At 37.7% G+C, this 23,309-nt stretch overlaps 1 protein-coding gene across 3 annotated transcripts in view; it reads left to right on the forward strand.

Annotated features, from left to right (window-relative positions):
* Positions 1 to 23,309, forward strand: part of elfn2a (extracellular leucine-rich repeat and fibronectin type III domain containing 2a) — a 214,969-nt gene that overhangs the window by 129,192 nt on the left and 62,468 nt on the right. For all 3 annotated transcript variants that reach the window (XR_014084301.1, XR_014084306.1, XM_008435591.3), the window contains one exon: positions 14,633 to 14,681. The gene's annotated coding sequence lies outside the window, so the exon portion shown is untranslated. The remainder of the gene's footprint in view (positions 1 to 14,632; positions 14,682 to 23,309) is intronic.

Here is a 23,309-nt window from a genome sequence, read left to right on the forward strand (position 1 = left end):
AGTCACTCGGTTATTAATTCTCTTTTTCTTCTGTGATCTTTACTTTTCCATGATCGTCTCCTGCTTAGATTATACACCAACTCTCCTTTTACTTTCACATTAACATTTTCATACACAGAACACCTTGGAAAAATAGTCATATTTTTTGTTTTGTTTTTTGATGCATAATAACTGAGACTGTCACGGTAGAAAAATACATTTAGCTAGACAATAAATTGTCCCAGTAATTATTGCAATAAATGATAATATTGTTGTTTTGAGACCATTTTCAGGTAATAAATTGATAATGGCATAAAAATGCAGGATCATCCTCTCAAAGACAGGTGGACTTTAATTTTGTAACACTTCACACTGGAAGATAATATAAATATCCAAAATAAAATACAACTAAAAACAATAAGTAAAGTTGAGGGGAAGAAAACACAACTAAAATCATAAATGAAATAAATTATGACGTCACATCAAAATTTTAATAATTAGAATGGAAATGATCAAACTCATTTTAATTGATTATTGATTATTTACTTATTGACACAGGCTTAATAACAACCATAAATCTTAGAATATCTTACTTATTTCTTTGTTTGGGTTTTTTGTGATATAAAACATCACATACAATGCAAAATGATGCTTGCTTTTCAAAAATGTTTTAAAAATATAAGCATTAAAGGTTTAGTTTGTGTTCATACTGAGTGCCTCCGGCCTCGTTTTGTGCTAAGCCGCATTTAACTGCAATTACAGCAGCAAAATATGGGGTTTGTCTTTTCCAGCTTTGGACTTACGTTTTTCATTCTTCTTTACAAAATAGCTCAGGCGCTTTTCAAGTCAAATTTAGCTGTCATTCAAAACATGAATATGCTTTAATTTGAAGCACTCCGCTTTAGGTCTGGCTGTGGAGCTGTAGTCATGTTAGAATGTTTTTGCAGGTTTTTCTTCCCCTCTTTTATGCATTCGAGGTCTTCAAAGAACAGAAAGGTTCATACTGAGATTAAAAGACAGATGTATATTTACAGTTGACTTCACTGAATAAGCTACACTGAAAAAGGCTTCACTGAAAAAGCTACAGTGTTCATGTACACCATTTTCTTTTAAGCTTCCCAATCACGTTTTGCTACGACAGCAACAATACAATGTGAAAACAGGATAATAGTTTCTCAGCGCGCTGTATTTTACTCAGATCAGGTTTATTTTGGCTCCATTGTTGAAAACTCACCAAGGTTACTAGTAGGTGCTGACTGCATGAAGATAACAAATAACAGATATTTTATTTGTTACACGTCCATATTCTATCAACGTTTGGTTTCTACACATTCTAACTTTGTAAATTCATAAAATGAACATATTTTGCTTTTAGAAAAACAGTGTCTTCAGTCAGAGGCTTCCTCACATTCTTTGCAATACAGACTGCTACAGGAAGTCCTTCCTGCACACAGCCATCACCAAACAGTAACTCTTTGAAGAATCTTCAATTAATGACTCACAACCACATTTAATTTCCCTTAGGGATCAATAAAGTATTTTTGAATTAAATTGAATTTAACATTTATTGTTGCTCTTTTTAAACTCTAAACTTCCATTTTCTTTGAGTCGTTTTTGTTGTCTTCTTTAAATTTTACTTAGAATTGATGATAACTAGCAAGTTGCAGTTTTCTTTTGCCTGTTTTGACCTAATTTGAGAGCTGTCAACAAACAGCTACAGAAAATTTTCAAAACTAGTTAAAAAAAAAGTGAATTAAAACAGTAAGCTTCTGAAAAAATAAGAAAAAAAAGCATCCTGTGCTGGGAAAGATGTTGTTTTTTTTATCTCCTTTGAACTTAACTTGAAAAACACAGTTACATCCTGACATGCCCTTTTTTTCCTGCTTGTCCCAAATGCAAAAAAAAAAAAAAAACCTCAGACCTACAAAGAATCAATAGAATTATAGTGCAGCCAAAGTTGCAGTCCTAACCAAACATGGCAACTAGCCAAGCAATATTATCATGCTTTCAGGCCAAAACCTTTATCAAGGATGGTGTTCAGGAAAGGATGATGTGATTACTCCCGTAGTAAATTCTGTCCTCAGAAGAAGCACTTTGCAGACAATCTGATGTGTCAGCAAAATATTTCATCAGCAGGGACTTTGGGTTGGGTCACCTGGCAAACATCCTGTGATGGAATGATTGATGCACTTGAGAAAGGGAACGCCTGAGTTTTATTTTTAGCGTGTAGCAGCAACAACAACAAAAAAAATCTTTTGAGTATGTTTCCATAGAGATGTGTGGATTTTTTTTTTTTGTAGAAGTTCCTGTTCAGCAGTTGAGAATTAAAGTAAATTAACCTGAATTACATTTTCCAGATTAGGCTCCAGAAACACCAGTGACTTGATGAACATTTTAATCGAGTCAATTGCCAGGTCTGTAGTTAATCAAATTTTAATCCAAAACCTTATACTGACTAAATAAGCAACATTCTGAATCCAAAACCTGTTTACGCTGCTAAGCTACTGAAACAATAAACATGTGAGCTCAACAACAAAATATATTATTTAGGCTATCCAATCATCAGGTTTATTGCAAAGTGCGATTTTTCCATTCAGTTTTTAAATGGTTGAGGAAACACATTATTAATGTAACTTTTTTTGAAAAACAAACATAAAAATCTTGAGAAAAAAAATATGTGATGCTGTTTTTGTTTTTTTGTTTGTTTGTTTGTTTTTTTTGCATTGAGATGTTATTTTAGGCTTGAATAGGTTTGGTGATAATCTAACTCCTATTGGCTCCGGAAGCAGCTTTGTCGTCAGTCGCCGTTGTTTGTCGAGGTTGATTGTGCATCACATTTACAGGTGTACCAGAAACATGCAAACACATCAGTTCCGCTCTGAACATTTTCGTGTAAAATAAAAAAAACACATTATATATGTGCCATTAGCTCAAGCTGACGTTTTTCAATTTGAAAGTTTTTTCAGAAAACCAATCAGTTTGGGTTAGTGAGATTTTTAAAAATGTAAAACTTTTTTATCTTTTTGGAGCGTTACAATTCCAACACAATTTGATTAGTATGTTTGTCTTTACAGTAGAAACTTGTTGATGGAACATTTTTATTTACATATGGAAAATCACAAGTAAAACATATCAGATCTAGCTTCAAACGTATTAAGATAAAATACATTTGAAAAGAGTCCAGTTTTCTCAGCTGGTGGTTTTGTTGCTCTTGTCAAAGGCCTTCACAATTTTTAAGACAGAAACTGAACCAAATAACACAAAATGAGCTTGCATCACTTCATTGTATTTTATCCATTTAATCTTATTTTAAAAAGCCAACAGCTTTAAACATCTCACTTTCCTTTATGGTAAACAGTTAACCAGATGCCACTCCACTCTACTACAGATGTTGTGCTGTTTCTTTTCCCGCACCTAAATGAAATATTTTGATTCGTGCTTTCAATCCACGCCCCACGATATTGCGAAGCTAAATTTCTGATTGTTACATTCTTTCTCTTTTATTGCATTCCAAATGCATTGGCATCGTGGCCTTCTTCCTCAGAGACCAGTAATTACCAAAGTTGTGAGGCGCTGTTTACTCCAAGCGATCGGCTGCAGGTCATTTACATGCAGATCACAGGTTCTGCTCCTCCACTGTGCACAATCAGCCCAACAGATTGGTGTCGGTGATTGAGGTCGATGCTCGAAAATTACGTGCACGGCTCGCTGGATCTTCGGAGATGTATCCACTTTTACGAGATTAACAAAAATTGATTACTGAAAGGTGTTGCTTTGAAAAACCTAAACACCGAGGTTGTAAGATGCTTACAAGTAAATACCGAATGAAGCATTGAAAGGTCTTTAGGAAAACACAAAAAGCAAAATGTACATTCCATTATATATTACATATATTTCTGATTTTCTTTCCATTGAGGATGCTGACAACCATGAGGACTTTTCCCTCGTTTTCCTCTTGCTTTGATGTGAAGCTATTGACCTGAAACAACCAGCAGCCTCCGTTTCCCCTGGAAGACTGGATTGTTTTTCAGCCAATTAAGAAAGAGAGAGCGTTGTTGTGTAATAGGGCACCATTTGAAGGCAGATCAGCCTGGAATCTGCAGACAAGAAAATGTCCAAACAACTCCTGGCTCAGTAGCTGCAGCGTAGTAGTAGCTTTGCTATCTTAATTAAACAAATGCTTCACAGGTTTTCTTTAATTATAGGTTATGTGGCATAAAATACCAGAGTGAAAAAACTATTGAACATTCTTTTTTTAAGTTTGCATTTTGATGTCATTGCATAAGATTAAATTGTACACTTTCTTTTAAAAGAACAAAGAAATCTCTTCTTTTTTTTTTAAACTAGTTTGTAAAATGTGTTGCCTGACTAATTTTGTGCATTTTAAGTTAATGTTAATGCTATCCTATATTTTGTATGAATATTTGTGTGTTAGACCACAGGAAGATTTGTTGCTACACTGGTGGAAACTAATGGAGATCGTAATAAATAAACACATTTAATAGTTTCTTAATGAAAGTGAAATTATAATACAATTTATTTTTCCCCCCCAAAACTAATGATTTATCAGCACTGTCCCATTATTACATTTTGCACATGGTCACAAAGCTGGAGGGCAAAAAGACGATTCTTTTACATGTCATTCATAGCCGCGATGCTGCGGTAGAACAATAACTTTACCAAAATGAAATGTGGAGATGTAGCTATATTCAGTGCGCCACAGCAAAGGGAAAAATAATTCAGAAAAACCATTAAAGCATAACTCAAATCCACTCATACTCTTCTTTTTTCTCTATCTCTGCGTCAGCTATGCCACACGCAGACTGGTTGACATAGCAACTGACAACAATGCCACCTGTGTGGCTCGTTTTTTTTTATTTCTTTAAACCAAAAATACCGAATGTCACAGCACATCGACGTGTTAGGGCTGTCAAAGTCAAGTTAGCATAACGGGAGTAGTTCCGTCATGCTATTATATTATTAGTCCCTATATGCTATTCCCTCTCCCTCGCTAATTGGTTTCTTAATTAAAACCTTTTCACTGACCTTGTTATCTAGTTGTCATAGAGGTGACAATTAGTAACAAAGCACTGCGTCCCTTTTTCTTTTATATATCAGACATTTTAAGATTTTGTGTGTTATATTGACAACTTCAGAGCTAAAGCCAGTGGTTGTCATCATCAGCCAGCAGCTTTTTGTGCTCCAGCAGGACGATGCGGCGGGACCTTGTGTGTGTGACGTCACACAGCAAGGTGCCTATAAAAGGTTGCCACAGCGGATCGTAATGTTTCCATCAATACACAATCTAGAATGTTTTTCAATATCGGAGATATATCAGATTGATGCATCTCCAGTGTGCAGCTTGGTGAAACTAACCACACTTCTTCACGTGACTGGTGTCCTAAAGAAACATGTTACAAATGGGAACGTTTCTTAAGAGCATTAATTGTGTTTGTGGGACTACAATAGCTGTCACAGACATACAGCTGCCTAAAAACGATGCAATAAATAGTTCTTCTTATCACTTTTATCGGTATCGGTATCGCCCGCCCCGGGTGTGTTCTTCCTTGCTGAAGTGAGAACAGCAGCAGTCAGTCGGTTAATGCGGCGCACTGACACACAGATCAGCGGCCATCCAAACATCCCGACGAAAGCTAGAATGTTCCATCCTGGGGTGAGACGGTACATTTACCGAGTGAGATTGGTGAGGCAAAACAGTGGAGGCGCTGCCCTGAGGGACATACCCCACCGTGTTCTCCTCCAGACTATGTTGGAGCTGAAATACCATCTAAGGAGTTGTTTTTGCGAAAGGATTCTCGGAAGGTTCTCCAGTTCAACCTGACCTAAATTCCTTCCCTCCATTTGCGTACAAAGTGCACAGACGGACTCGGAAGGAATGCGGTCCCGACGGATAGCATTAACAAATTGGTCTGTTGACAGTTCTGAGAAGGAGCAGATGATTAGGTCTGTTGAAATCATGAGATCTTGTGTCCTTATTTGGACTCGTATTAAAGGTCACTCAACAAACGCTGTAGAAAAACAAGCTGGGAGTCTGTTGGCAGAAACAACACCCTTTCTCCATTGGTTGAAACCTTCCAATGAACACTCATGGAGACTTGAGAGTATAAAGACTGTTGAATTTGAGACTGAGGAGAGATTTTTTGGTATGGAAGATTTTACGTGTTGAACTGACGAAACTGATTCCGTGGGTGTAATAAATCTCCGGCTCGTCTATGGCCTAGCAGCAAGAACTACGTCTCTGTGTATTATTTTCCTTACTTATATATTTGAGAGTAGCCACCCTTCAATTCCTCAATAACTACAGTGGTGATTAATGTCTGTGTGTGGACCGAAGGAGTGTGTGCCGCTGATCGCCTCAGCAGAGGAACGAGAGTGCGGGTTTTGTATTCTTAGAGGCGTGACGGTTATTTGGACACATGTGATCCAGACATCTAAAGCCTCCCTGAAAAAAAAAAAAAAAAAAAAAAATATATATATATATATATATATATATATATATATATATATATATATATATATATATATATATATATAAAAGGAGAGAGAAATCTTTTTTCCCCCTCCTCTCTTTCTTTATCCGTATCCATCACTCGGCCCGGTTGTTCCGTGAAATCCCCCGGCTTCGGCTTCTTTCCGTTACTCTTGTCATCCGTCTCTATCCGAGACACTCTCTCACTCTCTCTCTCTTTTTTAACTCGCTGAATTGGATCGGTGTCCCCTCTTTCCAGAGGTGTCCACCCTCTTACCTGTTCTCATTGATTCAAGCTTTAAACTTTCGCTCTCACTCACTCACTTACCCAGGAGGTGAAGTTGAATTACAGCCATTAGCTCGCTGTTTCTGTGCCTCTCTCAGCTTTTCTGTCTCCCTCCTATCTCTTCGGGGTGCTCCAAGACTCCGCCGTGTTCCAGTCCAGCACTCTGATTTATTTTATATTGAGAAGTGGTGGAGGGAGGTTGTGAAGAGAGTAGCTGTTTGCTGCCCTTATCACAGCCGATGTGGCCGACTCATCACTGTGTCGTGGTGTATGAGTCTGTGAATGAATAGTTTCTTTTCTTTTTAGCTGGCATGGCCCTCCGAAAGGTGATGCTGAGCAATGCAGTAATGAAAAATTGTTTGGTGAAGCTCGGAAAACTGTTACCAATAGTAACTCTTTGTTGAACTTTGTTGGTCTAACGTAGCGGTTCTCAACGTGGGCGGTACAGCCCCCCAGGGGGCGTTTAGAGGACAGCAGGGGGCGCTGGCTGACATTTTTACAAAATGGGGGCGCTGGGATTCCTCTGGGGGGCGTTTGGTTGAAGGTAAACTTTACACCTTAAATCCACAACAATACCAGTTTAGACTTTGAGCAACTTGGTAAAACTGTATTGTGTAACATTAAATCATGCTTGGCTGCAACTGTATCGATGGCAGCTCTTCTTCTATTCAGTGTTTGTTAGCTTCATGGCTCCGCTCCGCATCAGTTCAGCGTTACACCGGCTGATGACGCTGCTGTGATTCACTTTGTCTGGTATTTATGTAGCTACATATGTTTTGGCAGTGCTGTGATCATGTCAAAGCAGCAATTTATATTAGAACGTGTTTTATTTTCGTTTGAAGGCTGCCCGCTTCCATGGAAGGACAACATAAAATCGCTCTTATAAACATGTAATTTCTAAAATCACAATACCCTGACTTTGTATCCCTCTGAAAAATGAACCCATGTAAATAAAGAAATCCCTCCATGGGTGATACCACGATAGAGAGCGTTCATTTTATAGCGTTAACACCGGCTCTGTAAGTGGTCCGGTATGAAACGGGGGTGATAGAACAACACAGCACTTTTAAATTTCAACAATCAGAATACCGAAATTGTTTTCGTTGTTTTAAAAGGTTTATGTCAGTCTGCCTTTTCCCCATCGATATGTTTCCCGACCGCCCTGCATCTTAGAGGTAAAAAAAAAAAAAAAAACGCAACACACATTGCGAATAACTCTGAAAAATGAGAAACGGGCAAAACGGAGCGACGAACTAGATGTGAATTATGGCATAAAAATAGAGAATCCAACGCTGAACAGTGAAAAATCAACACATGATGTGAAACACATGACAATTAGGCGGTGCAGCAGGTGATGAGTGAATATTACTGATGGTCAATAAACGATAAAATAAATGTAGCAACAGGAAAGAAACTAAAGTGAACATAGCAATAAACCAAGAGAGGATAATACTAATCAAATGAAACTAAATGGAAATGAATGAAGAACAAAATGCAAGAATAAACTAAGAAACTAAAGTAAATTCAGAGGAATACACTGGTATGGCAAGACCTTTCGAGCAATAATTAATACAGAGACTATGGCTAGAATAAACAGACACTATTTCCAGATAAAAGGTAAAATAATATTGTTGAAGTGCCATGGGCAGGGGCGCAACTACACATTATTCAGGTGGATGCGAAATCATAAAATCATAAATCGGCGCCCCCCACGAAGGAGCGTAGAAACATACGCTCGCCTCCGCCCCCCAGACGCCAATACGTTTAGGGCAAAACTCGCTACATTTACCCTGTTATGTGCGTGAGGTCAAGGAGCGTAAGGCGCGCTGAAGTGTACGGGAAAAAATAATAGGTGTGCCGATTCAAAACGTCTACAATGATAATAGTAACATTAATAATAAAATAATTGTCAGTGCAAAGTAGCCTACAAATTCTTTGGTGGGGGGCGGTGAGGGACCTGGATAAAGGCTAGGGGGGCGCTAGCCCGAAAAAGGTTGAGAAACACTGGTCTAACGGTACAAAATAGATTAGATTGTGGTTGATATTTTTTTTTTGTCTATAAAATCACTACATGTAATGACTAAGTCGGTTAAATAACACAGTTATAGACGTGATACCAGCTGTTCAAAATAGAGGCGGGTGATATGGACTTAAAGTTTTATCACGATATTTTGCGGTGCTATTGTGATAACGATAAAAGTGACAATAATAATTATTTATTACATCTTTTTTAGGTAAGTGTGTGACTACGTGTCACAGCAATTATAGACCCACAAACAGAATTAATGCTCTTGAAAAATGTTCCCATTTGCAGCGCGCTTCTTTAGGACACCAGTCATGTAAAAACGTGTTGTTTTTTTTCACTAAACAGCACACAATAACTTTACTTTGAAATGTATTGATATTCATTGATGCTTTTATTGAACAGAGGAGAAAATAATCAATCCTGACTGTATGGACAGTTTTGTGGGGTTTTAAACATTGTTAACTGGAATTTATTGTGACAACGATAAATCAAAATCCTTGCTATGATAAGAAATGTATCATAATAAATGATAAATGATACGATAAATGCACAACTTTAGCTAAAAACATTCAAACTTAAGCATTTTTTTCCCCTGTTTGATTTCTGTTTAGGGTTAGTTGGGATGAAAGTTCCCAAATGTAGGTGGAACTTTTTGTGCACTGGAAACAAAGTACAGTTTGTTGATGCTGATGTGAGCTTCTCCGCTCTGTGGGGGTTCAGCACTTTATGAGTCTGACACAGCAGGAATTATCTGCCACCTATCTGAACCGTAGCTCCGTATGAGGTGTGCTATAGCTGACTCCCAATGTTAACAGTGAAGTCAACAAATGTACAATTTGTTTTTTTGGGGGTTTTTTTTAGCTTTGAGGCTGAACCAGTTCAGAGACGAACTCTGGTGTGAAGAAAACAAACCGCACGCCATCACCAGAGAACTGCTGAAAGCTGCAGGAAAACAGACAATAAGTTCAGTATAAATAATGCAAATTGAACATTCACCCATGTATTATAATATAAAAACCCCCTGCAATTTGCCAAATTATTGCACATAAAAAGATTAGTAAGATAAAAAATGACTTTGGGTTGGGCAGATTGGAGCCAAAGAAAGAGTGCTATGGCCTGTTTTAATATTCACATGTTGACTTAAAGGTTAATTATACATTGAAGACTTTTCATTAGGTTGGCTTAAAGTCAAACTCTGTTTGAAAGCAAGGATTTTAATTAGATATTTTTTATCCCACTATCTTGAATATCAAATGATTCCATGTTTGTTTGAGTAAACTTTTTTATTCATTCTAGAGAACAAAGAAACAAAGACAGAGAATCATCTAGTACATCATTTATTTGTCATTAACTGCCTGGTTTGCTATTATTGTAATATAATGAAGTTCACTAAAGCTACAATATATGCTTTCTATAAATATAATTTTAAAAACATTTGTTGAAAACTGTCACTATGGCCTGACAGTACAACATGAGACAACCTGTGGAGGAAAAAAAAAGAAAAGAAAAGAAAATCCAGGTCCTCCACTTTGGTCCTACGACAAAAACGTACCAAACAACCAATCAGAGCCAGGAGGAGGGTCTTAGTGCTGTAAGTCATCCTCATGTATGTACTGCTCACTTCCTTCCCTTTGTTCTCTGCTGGTCTACAGCCATTTCCATTCACTGGAGCCCCAGGCTAGTTAGTGTAGCCAGCAATGACAGTTTTCCTGTAACAATGAGTTGTTTCTCACATGCACAAGGATGATTGACGGCGCTAAGACCCTCCTTTTGGCTCTGATTGGTTGTGTCTGCATCTCTACAGGTGGCAGTAGGACCACAGGGAGAGGGCAAAAGAGCTGGCTTTTTTTTTACAGAGCATCTGTCTCATATAAAACTCTCAAGTTATTGTGACAGTTTTAACAAATATGTTAAAAAAAAACATTACTGCAGTTTTAAATCTGACAAACAAGTTAAATAAGGAATCCAACTAAACGTTTACCTGCTTTGCGTTAGTGTCAGCTGACAGGCAGCTAGTAACTGCTTCGTCACGGCGTCTGTAAAAAACCCTCCATGTGTTCATAGCATCTAAAGCAGAGATGTTAAACACTTTATGCTGGTTAAAATATTCACACTTTCGTTTCACTGCCTGCTCCTCACACCTGCATGCTTCAGATCATGCATTCAATTGAAACTCTTGAGTTTTTAATAGCAAGGTGGTAACAGTGACACTAACTATGCTAAGAATTTACTACAGCTATTAGCCAGTTCATTAATTAAAAACAATACATCCTTCTCTCCTGCATGTCTAATTTATAGAGCTGCAGGAAAAAGATGGAAACCGAATCTGACGCGTCTGAGCCGGAGCGTAGACCTCACAGATGGTCGCTCCGTTTTAATTAGAGACACTTTCCCAATCCTTCGTGGTATAATATTGTCATACCACTACAATAAATTGAATTAAGGTTTACGGCTATAATGTGACAAGATGTTGAAAGGTTGAAGAGGTAGAAAGTACTTCTGCGAGGTTTGCATCTGGGTTCACATCACACCAGGACCCAATAATGAAATTACCTAATTGCGCACAAAGACGCTTCACTCGTGTGGGAGGCTGGACGGTTACTTACTTACTATCTGATTAATTCAGCTAATATCATGTGACCACTTGAGTGAGCCTGTAGGGCCCTGGAAGCCTCTCTTCACACATCGCAGAAACATCCTCTCATTTCTCCATGGAAGAAAACTTTCAGGACTTTTGCACAATTGACAACGCAGACAGTAGATCAACACCAGCTTCAGCTTAAATTAGAGATGAACCAATCTGATAATATCTGTATCGGTCCTAATATTGAAAAAAAAATCTAGATCTAGTATCGGCCCAATCCATAAGGCCAGATATATTTAATCTAATTCTATTCTTTGTGCTCTGAGCGTTATGCTTTATTATTTAATTTCCATTATATTTAGAATTCCTAATTTTATTTCTGAGCCATTTGACAGAAAGTTTGTTGCAGTTTATTTTTTTTACATGTTTGACCAAGGTAGTCAACCTATTGTTTTTGTCAGATTCAGTTTCTTTATTCTTTGGCTGTTAAACTCCTAATAGCACTGACTGAACAAATTAAAGTTGTTTTTACATCAACCTTGTGACGTTACTGGTGTATTTATGTGTACTGTAGAGGTGCAGCGTTATCAAATACATTTGTAATTCAGTACATTTATGTGTGTGTTTAATTTAAGAAACATTCTAAACATATTCAGCAATGTTTTTCTGCAATGGATCAGTATTGGCAGATACTAAACCTCAGATATCGATATCGGTATCAGAAGCAGACATTGGCAGACAATGACCATAAGAGCTAATTATCTATCTTCCATAAATGTCCTTAGAACAGACTATAAATACTCTTCACTGGCTGCCTATTTTTAAACCATCCATGTAAGATTCCTTTGAGAGGGAGAACAAAAACTTCAGAGAGTTTAGCAAAGTGCTGAACACAGAGACAAAATGTTGATTTGATGGTTTATCCCCTGGCATTAGTAACAAACAGAAAATGAGTGAGAGGCAGAGTGTTGCCTTCGCAGTTTTATTTATTTATTTATTTTCCCTTTTCAACTCAAGGAAATGCATAGCTGACATAAAAAGACATTAAGGTGTTTTCATAATCATCGGCAGAGTCGAGGTGAAGTCGTCGTCCTGAGTCAGTGAATAAGTGAAAAACAGCCAGAGTTAATGAAGAATACATCGTCATGTGTGTGTGTGTTTACGTTAGAGCTTTTCTCCAACTGCTGATATCTTATTGACTGAACCACAAGGTAATTCATATATTTATTGTGTTCTCAAAATTGAGCAGCTGTACCTGGTACAGGTATTCACCTGGCCAGGAATAACTGCACGATTTAAGTAAATGAGTTTGTAGAAAAAAGGTTTCTGATGTCCTATTTCTGCAAAGTCATCGTCTGTTTGAGGATTTCTTAGGGAGCTGATCTTTAACATGGTTAGTAACTTGATATCGTCTACATTTGAGAGTTATTTTTCTTGTCACTCTATTAAATATAAAGGATTCGTACAATTTCTTTCATCAGATTTCTTTTTTTTTTCATAAAAAAAAGGTGTCAACTAAACTGAATGTAGGTCAGTGGAGGCATTTTATTCATTCCTTCATCTTTAACGACCTGCTACTGGGAAATAATCAGCCACTGAAACACCCTGGTGACACTTTTGTGTAGAAAAGGTTTTAAACCACGGTGTAAACACTGGACATAAACCTCTGATCTAATCTGTCGCCTAAGATGAGCTTCTTCACACTTCAGTCAGTTTTCAACAAAATAACTCCCATTGCTTTCAGCCATAAGAGCAGTAGTGAAGATAAGGTTTAAAAAAACAACTGCAACTCAGTGATTGCACAGAAAAAAAAGAGAAGTCTGTGGATTACATAAAGATGTTGTGTATGTTTTGTTTATTTTTCCTAAAAAGTTGTTTGCATTTCTGTAGAATGAAATAATTGCTTTGTTTCTCTTGTTTGGCTGAATACCAGCAGACAAGAGCATCTTTTCTCTTCTGGTGAGTTATAATATAGATTTTTTTTCCCCCACACTTGGAATAGTTTTATATTCTGCTGAGACAGAAATCTTACTGTGCTTTAGCTGACGTTGACTTGATATTTAAATACCGTAAAATTCCCTTTTTTTGGACAATCTTGAGGAACCAGCGGTGCGTCAAGAACAGTGGACAATCATGTCATCTCAAGTCTCTAACCTAACCAGACTCTTGTGTGTGTTGCTGCTGTGTGAACACACACAACTAGCCTCATCAAGGTCAGTGAGCGACACTTGTAATGGTAAAAGATTGCCTGTCAATACATGTCGGTCTTCGGCAAGCAGGAGAGCCATTAGGGTCTGGAGAAATGAAGTCTCCTCGTGTTTGTGTTTCTGAAAAAAAAAACAAAAAAAACATTTGTTTCCTCACCATTCATCCCGTGTTCCTACGTGTTGTCGACATCTCAAAGTTCAGTAGAGACGAATTAAGTCAGCTTTGACTTTCACTTCGTTGTCGTGACGAATCACCCGACACGCGGCTGATTGATGGCGTTTTGGTGGTTTGGGTATAGACTGAAGCATTCCCAACGCTGCTCATCAACTAGGTGTTCCGTTTCAGGGAGATTTGTAAAGGGTTTTGTGACAATAACCCAGACTTTTAGTCAACACCTGACTGCAAAACAAGTCAAATCTTCAGTTTAGAAGAGCAGAAGGGCTGCAGGCCGTAAGCATGTTCACCAAACACGACGTTTTCATGAGAATGCTACTTTTGGAGGTGGCCGCAGTCAATGTCAGCAACATTCAAGAGATTTTACAGAGCATTTCCAAACAGAGCGTCTGTTTTACTGCTTACACTTTACAGGATTGAGAGTAAACAGAACATTGGAAATGCTTGTGCTTCACACACAGATCCAGTCTGATATTAATCAAGAGCAATCAATGCACCATCAACATGAGCGAAACTATGTTAAGATACGTGATCAAGAGAGGCAGTGATTATATCCAACTTCTGATTAAGTGTTTAGATCCATGAGCTCCTCCTTTTACACACTGATCCTCTGTCTGTAGATTCATATTTACACATGACTCTAAATATTTCCTGATCAGAATCACAGCTACTTTTTTATATCTTGCATTTCTCTATATTACGGTATATAAATCCTCCCCAAAGAGCTTTTCTTTTTTTTTCCTCCTACTGTTTTTTTGTGTTTTAGCTTTGATGTCAACATCTCCACCTGCAATTTTGAGGAACACTGGCCTGCGTTGTTCGTTCCGGGTCGTGGATGGAATCTGTTATTTTTTTTGCATCTCATTTTGGTTTTGTTTATTGCAGGCTTTCATCTCTGTGAAGTGGGTGATGATTTGACAGCATCAAACTCAAGGTAATGGTTCCGATTGTCTAGTCGAAAGACGGCACACACCTGCAGCACACTGGGGTACATTTCAGAATCGTTGTTCTGTCCATGACAGGTTTTAGGACGCGGTATGATTTCCATTCTATTGATTAATATTTTTTAAGGGGAATTTTGCATAGAGTGACATCATGATCCATTTTAATTATGGTTTTGAATTTGTTTATTTTTCGTTTTATTTCCTGTTTCTAGTTGTGTTTTATTTTGGACATTTAAAATATCTTTCAGTTCCAGTGTTAAACTTTCATTTTGTAAAAAGCAAACTTTATGCCATTGCCATTATGTGAGCTGATAATGGTCTGAAAATGACAATACTATCGTTTATTGCAATAATTACTGGGACAATTTACATAAACATAAAATGTTGTCACATGAAAAAAACAGTACAATATAATAATTGTCTAATCTGGAAAAATATCAATGTACCAACTTTACATATTATTACGCAAGAAATTGCAAGCAAAAATTCTTGAGAAAATTGTGGAAAGAGAAACAAAAACATTCCAACTCTCGACTGAAGTCGACACCAGACTGAGAACTGATCTTAGGGGAGCAATGTGCTGCACTCGGAAGAGCAAAGAAACGAGAATCACATACATTACGCCACTTAATCGTCAGATGCATTAATGCAAATTAAATGTAATGAATGCAAACTCTGACAATTAAAGCCTGTTTTTAAAACGCATCCATTACGGTTTAAAGTGAATGTGCTCCCATCCCTGGAGGCGGTGGCAGCATCCGTCACCTGGGCTGACAGCCCGTCTGTTGTTCCACGTTCCCTGATGTGACAGATGTGCAGATCGGCCCCCAGTGTGTCGCTCCCAGTAGGTGGCTGAGTACCATTCATCCACCGCTACTGAGCCGTGGTTGTTGTAATTAGTGTTGGTTTGCGACACCGGCCTCGCTGAAATAGTTTGGTTGGGGGAAAATAACACAGACGGCTGTCAGCTATTACAGCCAATTTACGATATGCATGTGTGTTTTAGTTGCCGAGCTGGCAGTGCCGCCGTAGAGACGGCTTTCCTTTCCACGCCATCAGAAACATCAAGCCCTTCTTTTTTTCTTTTTAATTTCTTTAAAGTGCTGGATGTGTTATTGTGATACTTAGAAACTCCTAGAACTTAGATCACAAGCAGAATGTAAACAATAGTTTTATATAATACAACTACATGCTAAAGTTTTTCGACACTCTGTGATGAAGTAATTCTCAGTGGGCAATATAGATTTAAATCTTTATCGTGATATTTTGTGGTACTATTGTGATAATGATAAAAGTGACGATACAAACCATTTATACTGCTCCCATTTGTAATACGCTCACCAGTGTGATTTGTATCGCAGAACTGCACCTGCTAGCTGAATTATATATGAAACATATATCATTTTTTTAATATATATATTTAATGAAACCCGTTTATTGAACAAACAGTGGAGAGAAATTGTAAAAATAATCCAGATAACACAGACTGTTTTACAGGTTTTTAAGCATCATTAACTGGAATTGATTGCGACAATAAATCAAAATCTTATAAGAAATTTATTGCGATACTTTATTGCGACATGATGTGATAAATTCCCAGCTTTAGAAATTATTGCTATCGATCAAATTTTTGAAGATTTGTTTGAACATTCTGCAGCTATTGAAAACAAGTATGTCATGCGCTGACATTTATGTCGGTGCAAAATGGACAATTTAAAAGAGTAAAACAGAAAAAGGGAAACATTTAGAAGAGTTGGATTGGGAAAAAAAAGATAGGACCTAAGAAGAGAAGGTGAAGGAAAAGGCAATTTTCTTGGCACGGCCTTATCATCCTTTTGACGAAATTTAGAAAATTGCCGTATATATTTAGCCCCAAAAGATAACAGGAGCTTTATATACACACATGCACACTCTTCCCTCAGCAAAGCAGTGATTTGCAATACACCAATGATCAAAACAGCTAAGTCAGCTGTATCTTCACACACACACACGCACAAATACGCGCACTGTGGCTGGTTGTTGACAGTTTGGTCTGAAGTGGATTCTGCTCATTAGGTGGTGTTGCAGATTGGTTTCTATTTATAGGCAGCAGTCGGCTCAGCAGTAGCCCCAGCTGCATAGAGGTGTTTGAAGTAGCACAGGCCTCCAGTGGGCCTCGCTAACGAGACGGATCGGCAGTCGATCACTCTCCAAACTGCGGAAGTTCGACCTAAACTTAGCCCGGCGTGGGCATTCAGGCCACTTATTATTGGTGCTGAGTAATATCCTCATTTCTTTTAGTCTGGATTCTTTTTTCTTTTTTTTCGGGAGAAAACGTTGATTTAATGGTGTATGCAGTGGCACACACTTTGTTATGGAGAGAACAGAAGGAGAAATGCAGATGTTCTGTTGTTAGAGCTGTTCTTGTTTTCACAAACATTATTAAGCTTCCCTCTGCTGCTGCTTGTGTTTATTAGCATGAAAAGGATAGGAATTATTTTTAGTTCATGCAACATACATTTTTCTGTTGTAGTTTTAATTTTCAAGATGTTTTGTTTTATTTAATTTTTTTTCTCTTTAACTTCCATTGAAATTCAGATTTCATGCTGCTCATAGTCCTTCCCATACACTGTACTTACTGTGGCCAAATGGTCCTTCCATGCATAACTCTGAACAATCAACTGCCTCTGAATTCTGTGAAAATGTTTCCATTTTCTTCTTCTCTGTACTTTTTGTGTTGAGGTCACCTTTGTAATTAAGGCCAATTTAAAAGTTTTGTTAAAAATACTGAAGAAAACTGATAAGTGACTTATCCTGATTAATGTGTTTTTGTTTAGCTTTTGTTTAGCACTTAGTTAACTTTGAAAACATTTGTTGACAGTTTGTTCTACTAAATTAATTCATACGTATGAATTCTGGAGCACTAATCGGCATCTGTGTAGAAGTCTTGCTTATCGACTAAGGAGTAGCTGGACATTTATATTCATGCTCTTATTTTGAAGTGGATGAAGACTGCTTACACAGTAGTTTTGTTTCCTGTCCCCATGTTCTCTCTTTGTATGTGCTTGTATAACAAGAAGCATACAGGAACAAAAAATGCAGATAGAACAAAATATAAATATAAATAGAATGTCTAAGGTATATTTAGATGTATGATGACAAATGCAATATTTTTTAGGTTGATATACCAAGTTGTAGCACATGTGTCGTTGGGACACGTGCTACAATAAATACAGTGTTGCTGCAGCACTTTAGCATTAGCGTTAGCCTAACTAATGATTAGTACTTTACAGTTAGTAAAACTAACTTTACATAACTTCATTTCAGTATCTGTCCTATCGAACCTTTCAGGGTCATTCTCTCATGGACACTTTATTCGTTCAGCAATTTCTTTAAGGAATGTTTATAGACACCTGTTAGCCACTGAGCATTTCTAATGTCCGTTACCATATCGCATGTTTTAAACCTCAATAGTTGTCAAATTTGCTTATACCTACATCTTAACGCCCAGCACTTTAGCAGAAAGTAAACAGCGCTCTGTCTGCTGTTGAAGATCGTATCTGTCATCACTCTTCCTCTTGACGTGTTTGGCATCAACACAAAGCTTTCCAAATAAGTTTAGATTTGACAAGATAATTAGGTCTGATACCATCTCCTTCCACTGCACCAAGTCTCCAAGAACTGCTAATCCTCGCTCTCCTCTCTGCACCGATAAGCAACGGGATAGGAAATGAAATAAGGAGATAAAGTAATTTGTCACACTTTTGGACTGGATTCCCTCTCTGCGGGCTAAAAAAAAAAAAGTGTATATGGTGATACTTACATGCCATGATTTTAAAAAAGGGATGCAAATGACTACCCTGAACATTAAACTTGAAAAATTATTTTTAAAGAAAATAAAAGCAACACATTTAAACCAATCAAATTCTGCAAATATGTTGTTTATAATCCACATGACAATGAGTCAATTAGTGGTCTTCAGTGTTTGATTTGCACAAAACCAAAAACAACTTTCTACTCAGACAATATTAAGGTTGACTACACCTCAGTGAGGGAGATTCTTCCCTCCACCATCACAACCTTCTTTCTTATTTTGTGGAGCTACAGCGGGAAACTTTGATCACTTTAAGTTTGGGTCTTGTGTGATAGATCAAGACTAAGCAGCAAAGCAATGCACAGTTTTTAATTTTTATGTTTTTTCAAAATAAAAACCTGCAATGTATGCTGTGCATTTACAATCACGGTTTTTGTTATACCTTTAACTGCAACAAATTGAACCAAAAAGTCATTTACTTGAGAATAAAAGTCAATTTCTATTTGAAAAAGACTTATCCAGACAGATCAGGAAGAGATTTATGGACAAATTAAACTAGAATTAGGGCTGTTTACCTAAACTGATGCCCAGAACAAGGCCAGCTTGTAAAACCCATTAGTCACGCAAATTTGACCTTCATATAAGAACAAAAAAGAAGCTATTTGAAAGAAAGTCCTGTGTTCAGTTTGCCACAATCCATGTAGGTTTTTCCAAAAATACTAAAGAAAGAGCTTTGATCAGATAACAACTAAATTAAACAATTAGCATATACGTAGAATGTTATTTGTGGCAAAATGCTAATGCTGAACATTACCATGTACAAACCATCTTTTTCGGGAAACATGGTGGTGTTAATATTTCTCCAAAGTAAAGTTATAGGATGCTAAATGCTAAACAGTTAATCTTTGAGCATGAGAATGATGCAAAATATACAACCACAGACTTTGTTAACTGCTTAGATTAAAGTGCATTCAGGTGTTAAAACCCAAACCTAAGTCTAATTTGAAATCTGCACTCAAAGAAACTATCCAATGATACTGAGCTTCAGTTATTTTAATGCCGCACTTCTCAGACTTTGAAAACCACATATGGTTTTCCTTGCATTTCAGTGTATCTCTTATCCAATTAAATACACTGAAGGCATTATATATAAATTTTCATACCATCTACAGGGATACAAGAACATTTGAAGCCTGAGTAAAATGTTTATTTGTTGGAGGAACACACAAAATGGCGGCTGTTTGGACAATCGGAACTAATATTCCAAGTGTTTTTTTTTGTTTTTTTGACCATCTTCAACACAAAATGTCTGCTGCAGTCTCAAAATATTCAACTCCTTCATGACAAGTTTCTGTAGTACTTAGTAGAGAACCCTTTTGCTGCAAACTCGATTTATAGCCGGAGCTTCTGGCAACGTTCCTGAGAAATCTTAGCCCAACTCCTAATGGGCAAAGGCCTCCAGTCCATTAATATTCTTGACAGATGCATGCTGGAATCCCCACCAGAGATTTTCAACAGAGTTCAAATCACGCATCTATAATGGCCACTCTAGCATCTTCCAGCCATTCAGGAGCTCTTCAGGAGCCCTTCGGCGTTTAGGATGTGCTTTACTGTGGAAACAGACACATCAGTGTCTGCTGCCACCAGGTTTTCTTGCAGCAAATCGAGAGTTTTTGACCACCTGCCTCCTCAGAAATCTGGTAGCAGGCGCCGATAGCTTCCAGGTTTCATTGCGTTGGCAAGGTGATAATCCGTTCTCTGAACCTTTTGGATAATTCTCTTAGTTCAGCTGCCCTTCTAAAATGCAAAAGAACTCTACCTGCAACCCTTCAGAGATTTAAGCTCTGCTATTTTCAATATGAATATTTATGTGAATATTAATTAATCAATCAATCAAATTTTATATGTATAGCACATTTCAGCGGCAAGGCATTTCAAAGTACTTTACATAAAAAGATAGAAAAAGATAAAAACATTAAAACCTCAGAGTTTTAGTTAGAACGCCATCTAACAAGGGTACTCACATCTTAAAACCTTCATTAAAACATAAACAGTGAGAATAAGGAAGTAAAAAGTAAAGATAAAAACATTAAAAACATCAAAGACATCAAATCCTAATTTAGCCATAAGCAACTCTAAACAGGTGGGTTTTAAGTTAATTTTTAAAAGCACCCAGTGTTTCAGCTGTTTTACAGTTTTCTGGAAGTTTGTTCCAGATTTGCGGTGCATAGAAGCTGAATGCTGCTTCTCCTCGTATGGTTCTGGTCCTGGGGATGCAGAACAGAACCAGAATCAGAAGATCTGAGGGGTCTAGACGGTTGTTACAGCATTAACAGATCTTTAAGGTATTATGGTGCCAAACCGTTCAGTGATTTATAAACTAACATCAGTATTTTAAAGTCTATTCTCTGAGCTACAGGGAGCCAGTGTAGGGACTTTAAAACTGGTGTTATGTGCTCTATCTTCCTGGTTTTAGTGAGAACCCGAGCAGCAGCGTTCTGGATCAGCTGCAGCTGTTTGATTGAAAGATAAACGCATGGATGAGTTTCTCTAGATTGTGCTGAGACATCAGTCCTCTAATCCTAGAGATGTTCTTCAGGTGATAGAAGGCCGACTTTGTGACTGTCTTAATGTGGCTCTGAAGGTTCAGGTCAGAGTCCATCACTACTCCCAGGTTTCGGGCTGATCGCTGGTTTTCAGTTGTAATAACTGAAGCTGTGCGTTGATTCGGGTTTGCTCCTCTTTAGGTTCAAAGATAATAACTTCAGTTTTGTTTCTGATCAGCTGGAGAAAGTTTTGGCACATCCACACATTGATCTGTTCTAAGCATCTATTCAGTGATTGGATGGGTTCAGAGTACCCTGGTGACATCGTGATGTAGAGCTGTGTATCATCCGCAAAATTGTGGTAGCTAATCCTATGTCCTGTTATAGCCTTAGCCAGTGGGAGCATATAAATACTGAAAAGAAGGGGTCCTAGGATTGAACCTTGGGGTACCCCACATGTGGCCTTTGACCTCTCTGATGAGAAGTTTCCGATTGAAACAAAGAAATCCCTGTTCTTTATGTAAGATTCAAACCAGTGGAGCACCGGACCGGAGAGTCCGACGCAACTCTCCAGTCGATTCAGTAAAATGTCGTGGTCAACAGTGTCGAAAGCTGCACTGAGGTCCAACAGAACCAGCACTGTGGTTCTCCCACAGTCCGTATTTATATGGATGTCATTGAACATTTTTACAAGGGCCGTCTCCGTGTTGTGGTGAGCCCGAAAACCAGACTGGAAGGAGTCAAAGCGATTCATTATTGTTAGGAAGTTATTTCATTGTTTAAAAACAGCTTTTTCAATAATTTTGCTGATGAATGGGAGGTTGGAGATCGGCCTGTAATTCTGCAGTAGGGATTTGTCCAGATTGTTCTTTTTTATCAGTGGTTTGATAAATGCTGTTTTCAAAGCCTGGGGGTTAAACACCTGAGGAGAGCGATGAGTTTACTATTTGGATCAGATCAATGGCTACGACAGGCAAAACTTTCTTAAAGAAATGTGTGGGTAGGACATCCAGACAGCAGGAACTGGAGCTTAATTGACTTATAATTTCTTCTAGGGCTTTATAATTAAGTAGTTGAAATTGGGTCATTTTTCCTGCATTTGTTTTGTTTGGGCACAGCATTGGTACTGTCTTTGGAGTGGATGTGCAGATTAATCCTCTGATCTTTTGAATTTTCTCTGAAAAGAAACTAGAAAACTTATTGCAGGCGGCATTAGATTGAAGTTCAGGTGGTAACGTCATAGGAGGGTTTGTGAGCCTTTCAACAGTAGCAAATAAAGCTCGAGCGTTGTTAGTGTTTTTGTTTATGACATCTGCAAAGAAAGCCTCTCTTGCATGTTTTAATGTGGAGTGATAGTTACGTAGTCTTTCTTTGTAGATGTCACAATAAACGTGCAGTTGACCTTTACGCCATTTCCGTTCGGCCCTGCGGCAGAGTTGTCTTGCAGATTGAACTGTTAAAGCTGCATAAGATGTGCGTGAAGTGGCACCTCTGTAAACGTCGATGAAGAATTCTGCTCAACAAGTTGAATGATTACTGCAGTAGTTATTAAAAGCAGGGATTAATCCTTGAAATATTGAATTCAACTATTAGAACGGGTGTCTGCGCAGTCTTAAAAATTCTTAAATTCATGTACCTAAAATTAAGGTCTTAAATTTATTCATTAAGGGCTTCATACATTTATGAAAAGAAATGTTAGTTTGCCTTAAGTTAATCACAGGTCTTATATTTTGACGTGGCAGAAATTATCTTGTATTTTATTGAACATGTAATTTTCTGTCAGGCTTGTCATACATCTTTGTTGCAAACTGTAACTTGAGGCGGTTGAGGCTACCGCTAACTACCCACTAAAATAATCATTGCTAGCTAGCTTTTTTTGTGTCTATCATGGGTACGTGCAAATTTACTGCCAGTTGACTGACTGATGTTTGTTTTCCCCAATGGCTCACTACCTCTAACTATCTTCTAACATACTCTTGCAAGCTAGCTTGCTAGCTTTTTTATGCCAATTTATGGCCAATTAGCTGGACTATATTCATTTTCAACTGTCGCTCAATAATGGTAACAAGGTGCTAATATGCTCTTTCTAACTAGCTAGCTAGCTATCTAGCTAGCTTTCTTTGTCACTATAAAAATTTATCGCCAGTTTTCTGGACGATGTTTGTTTTCACCACTGGCTCACTTCTGTTGATGCTACATCCATTCTATGCAAATAAAGCTCAGCACTGTGGGGGTTAAGACTGCAGAGCGCCATCTGCAGTGTGAGAAGCACAAAGCGG

The sequence above is a fragment of the Poecilia reticulata genome, chromosome 1, assembly GCF_904066995.2.
Source record: "Poecilia reticulata chromosome 1, P_reticulata-male-v2, whole genome shotgun sequence".
NCBI classification, from domain to species: Eukaryota; Metazoa; Chordata; class Actinopteri; order Cyprinodontiformes; family Poeciliidae; genus Poecilia; species Poecilia reticulata.